The sequence below is a fragment of the Pyrgilauda ruficollis genome, unplaced genomic scaffold (assembly GCF_017590135.1).
Source record: "Pyrgilauda ruficollis isolate IOZ18807 unplaced genomic scaffold, ASM1759013v1 scaffold851, whole genome shotgun sequence".
Lineage (NCBI taxonomy): Eukaryota > Metazoa > Chordata > Aves > Passeriformes > Passeridae > Pyrgilauda > Pyrgilauda ruficollis.
This window is the reverse complement of record NW_024530500.1, coordinates 1-4,432: the sequence shown is the minus strand read 5'-3', so window position 1 is coordinate 4,432 and position 4,432 is coordinate 1.

The following is a 4,432-nucleotide window of genomic DNA, read 5'->3' as shown; positions in this document are numbered from 1 at the left end:
TTTTTTAGAAAGAAAGCAAACCTGTAATTTCTGTAAGCAAAAGGTTATTGTATTACCTAAATTCATTCTGCATTGAACCTTCTCTGAGCAGGGCTTTGAATATGATGATCTTCAGAAAATCTTTTTAACCTAAATTATTCTTGAATTCAATTATTGTGCTTTTAATGTCTCTAAGTCCTTATTCACTTGATGTCATCCAGTGGGAAAAGGTATGTATGAAGGGCTCAATGCAAAATATCAGTTCCTTCTCTGGAAACACTAAATTTATCTTCATTAAGCTTTGGAAAAGAATCACTTTAGGCAATAGGACAAGAGCTTTCATACCAAAAGCTTCTGTCACCTCCAAGTCTACTCGCCTAGAATATTTGTAGAATATGTTTGTTAATTTGCACTCTCTTAAATGTATTCCAGGTTGCTAATCTTTACACCATCCTTCCAAATTCTAATTATTTAATGTCTTAAATGGCTTTTGCTAAAAAGAAAATGTTTTTATCTGTGGTTTGCAGCAGCCATTTGTGGTTGACAGTACTTTTCAGTCTGCCTTCAGATTTGGAGAAGAGATAGTTTTGAAACTGATCACTTAAATAATCTAATAATTGTTTCTCTAGAAGCTGAATGAGTGCTGTACTTGCCCGTGCCAACTTCCAGCAGTATTGTTGAGCAGTGACAGCAGTGAGAGACTTTGGGCAGCACTTGGTCTCTGCAGCTTTACTCCAGGGCCAGCCCTTCCTGGCAAAAGCACAGGGCCATAACCACAGATGAGAATTTACTTTGGGGCTTTTCTACTCCCATGATCTTGGATTTATGTAATGGAATAGTTTTGCCTAGGCTGCTATAGTTGCATTTCAGTTTTGGATTTAAAAGCTGCATAGCACCTCCAACACTGCAAACTGTTTGGGTTCTGTGTGCTAAAGGCAGAAATACAAATCATGTTTTATCAGGAAGTGGTGAGAAATGACATGTGTTTCCTCTTGCTGAACCTTTGTAACAGCCTTTTGTACAGCTGTCAGGTTTCCTTTACATGAACAAATACCTGTATTGCTCCCTGCTGTCTTCTCAAACAGCTCTAAAAATGTGGCCTTGACATCAGTGGAAACAGTGACTATCTCCTCAGGTTTAAATATAATGAAATAAAATCCCCTGTTATTTCCCTTGCAACATTAATAAACAATTTCCCAGAAAGTAAAACTATTCTTTTAAAAACATTAAAAAAATATTGAATTCAGGTTTTTAAAATACTGGAAGAGCTCCAAAGATATGCAGGTAGATAGAAAAAGCTTTTGTCTGCCAAAAATATTCCTGTATAATAAAACATGCCTCTACTTTGTGGTTCAGTAGCTGGATAATCTGTTTTTTAACTACTAACTTTCAACTACTTTGCTTACTCCTGTGTAGATTAAGAATTGCCATATTGAAAAACCAGTAGAATAAATTATTGATCCTATATATTTTCTGCCAAATGAAATTAATCCAGATAAAATTTTTATCATCAAATAAAACCTTAGAGTTTTCACCAGACAGGTATTAATTATGAGCATGGAGATCCCGTTTTGTGGATATGATTAGGGATTTCAAGAAAGCCATGTTGAGTTCTCATACAGGCATTTGAATAATGTTAATTTTAAAAAGAATTAAAACCAAGCTTTGGTAGTCCCAATACATCCCAATTTAATTTTTTTTTTTTTTTAATGAAAAGCATGTGCAGCTTAGGAAAGTAATGCCAACTCTGCAAAATTCAGTAGCTAGTTTAGAAAGATGAAAGGTGTTCTCCAAACAGCAAAAATAATTTAGAACTAGCCTTTTGGGAAGCCTGATCTGCTGATGTTTAGGGTTGTGCTGTCACATCTACCAAGTGCTTTTCTGGTGGGAGGAAAGGCAGTTCACAAAGGCTAGAAATCTGCAGTGCTCATGTGTAAGCATGTAAACTCACAGTCATGTTGGAAGAATTGGACTGTGATAGACCCCAAGCCTGACGCTTTGATAGTGTGAGAGTGTCTTTTGAATCTTTATTGTTCTGCAGTCATGGAAAAACCCATTTTTTGTAAAAAAATAAGGCCAAAATGGAATGTACCAGTTTCAGAGGTGTTTTTAGCTTTGAATAGCAAAAATGTAATTTTGACTGGAAAAGAATTAGAGTTAATACAGTTAACAATTCTATGAATATTTTAATTACCTACAAAATGCTGTTACATATGAACAATATACAATCATCCATTTTCAGATACCCTGTTTACATTTTCAGGATGTTTTTAAGTCTTTTAATCCAATTTCCCAGAAAGTAAAACTATTCTTTTAAAAACATTAAAAAAATATTGAATTCAGGTTTTTAAGATACTGGAAGAGCTCCAAAGATATGCAGGTAGATAGAAAAAGCTTTAGTCTGCCAAAAATATTCCTGTATAATAAAACATGCCTCTACTTTGTGGTTCAGTAGCTGGATAATCTGTTTTTTAACTACTAACTTTCAACTACTTTGCTTACTCCTGTGTAGATTAAGAATTGCCATATTGAAAAACCAGTAGAATAAATTATTGATCCTATATATTTTCTGCCAAATGAAATTAATCCAGATAAAATTTTTATCATCAAATAAAACCTTAGAGTTTTCACCAGACAGGTATTAATTATGAGCATGGAGATCCCGTTTTGTGGATATGATTAGGGATTTCAAGAAAGCCATGTTGAGTTCTCATACAGGCATTTGAATAATGTTAATTTTAAAAAGAATTAAAACAAACCATAGTAAATGATGCAAGTCTAATGGGTGTATTTTAAAGAAGGCATTTCTCTGCTGCTTATTTATGAAATAAGGACAAAAACTTGACACATTATACAAAACTACTTCTTTGGTCAAAATTTAAATAGTCACACAGTTAGTTTTCCACACTTCAAAATGCCTCTGGCAAGCTGCAGGCAAGACAGTAACTGCAGATGCATCATCATGAAACACTTCCACGCAGGCAATTGAAATGCTGTAGAAATTCTATTCCATGTTGTATGGTCTTGTAAACTATTGACCTCAGAACAAAAGGAGCAGTGCAACGGCTAGCAAGCAGCATGTGGGCACCTTTCCTGTGTGTGCTGTCCCACCAGATAAACGAGGTCACCATGAAGGAGAATTCAAAGCCAGCAGGGGAGCTGCCTTTGCATTCTTTGGAGGCTGTGTGAGTCTGGATGGCTGGAGGCATATTCCGTAAGGATGCCTGCTAGAGTATTTTTGCATGTGTGCAAAAGTTTGAAGTTCAGCCTCCCTGTCTCTTGAGTCCTCTAAGCCCTGCCCTGGAGGCCCCTCCCTCGGTCTGGTCCCGTCTCCTTTAGCACACGAGCTTCTCATTTTTAAAAAAGAGTGCATGCAAAAATAAACAAACACCAAAGAACCAAGCTGAAAAACCTACCTGCTATGAGGCAGTGTACACAGAGATACAAGCAAAACCAATGCAGCAAGAAGGCCACAGACTTCCTTTGTTCCATCTCACAGGTTAACCATGATCACTCAGCTTGGCTTTTTTTTTTTTTTTTTGGTTTGGTTTCCATGGTTATAGAGACGAGTTTGAAGCTGTGGCTGGAGCAGTGATGTTTCTCTGACACATCCCAGGCAAAGCAGCTCTTGGAAACACAAACAATTTTGTCTCCCAGGGCCCCTGCTTTGGGAACACTGCTGGAGGAGAGGAGGGTGGTCAGTTGGGTTGAGCTCTAGTGCTCATGCCTCTGGACAGGTGGGGAGGCTGTGGCAGACACCTCTCTGTGTTCTTCCTGCACCTGTGCCTTGAAACAAGGCTGGATTTCTCTTGGGCACTTACTGAGGAAAAAGAAAAAATCCTGAGCTACTTGGTCCTGTTTCCCAATGATCTTCTCCTATGTGGTACTTGATGTAGGGCCAAAACTTGGGGCCAGATTTTATGGGAAGGAAGTGTGAGATTAGACACTGAGATTGTCTCCAACCTGACCATATTACAAGACAATTTCTTAATTTTTATCACATATTCCTTTTTTTTAAAACTTGCTTGATTCTCTTGATTTCAGTATAAACTGAAAACCTATATTCCTAAGGAGATGAGACTTAAGGAATTATTTTGTATGTCTGTGAGCATATCTGTTGGTCTCCTCTCTAATAACTTGAAATAAGGGACTAATTTGAACGCATTTGATGATGAAGAGGTATTTCGAGGAGATGAAGCTCCTATAATTTCTGTGAAAACAAATGTGGAGATTAGAAAAGACATTATTAAAATTCCCTTTTGTGGCAAGGATGGTAATTGGAGTTCAACTCTTATTAAATATCACAATTTTGCAATTCTATAGGCAATGAGATTTTGTTCATTTTGCTGCTCAAAAAATGACCAGGTTTGTAAGGGATTGTTTTAAATGCATGAAAACACCACTTGATACATTGATTGATACATATTTTTGGATTTAACAACATATAAAATCC